A 289-nucleotide genomic window follows, 5' to 3' on the forward strand; every position below is an offset into this window, starting at 1 on the left:
GACAAATATCTTCCTGGAAGTAATTTTGTTGAGAGAATAATGGAATGTTTTTTTTTTCCCAAATATCTTGCTGTAGTTAATTTAATTGAAAGACTGAAGAGATAAAAAACATTTTAAATAATTCTAACAAACTCAGCATACATACTGGTATTTCTGTCACTCAAATAATATCACCGGTATTGTAAAATCGAAATACAGTACAATAAAGTCTGAGGAACTAGCAATGGTACATATAGATGTATATATATATTCTGTTCCTTTATCTTTTATAAAAAAAAAAATCTGTGTT

Source organism: Penaeus monodon, chromosome 33 (assembly GCF_015228065.2).
Source record: "Penaeus monodon isolate SGIC_2016 chromosome 33, NSTDA_Pmon_1, whole genome shotgun sequence".
Classification (NCBI taxonomy): domain Eukaryota; kingdom Metazoa; phylum Arthropoda; class Malacostraca; order Decapoda; family Penaeidae; genus Penaeus; species Penaeus monodon.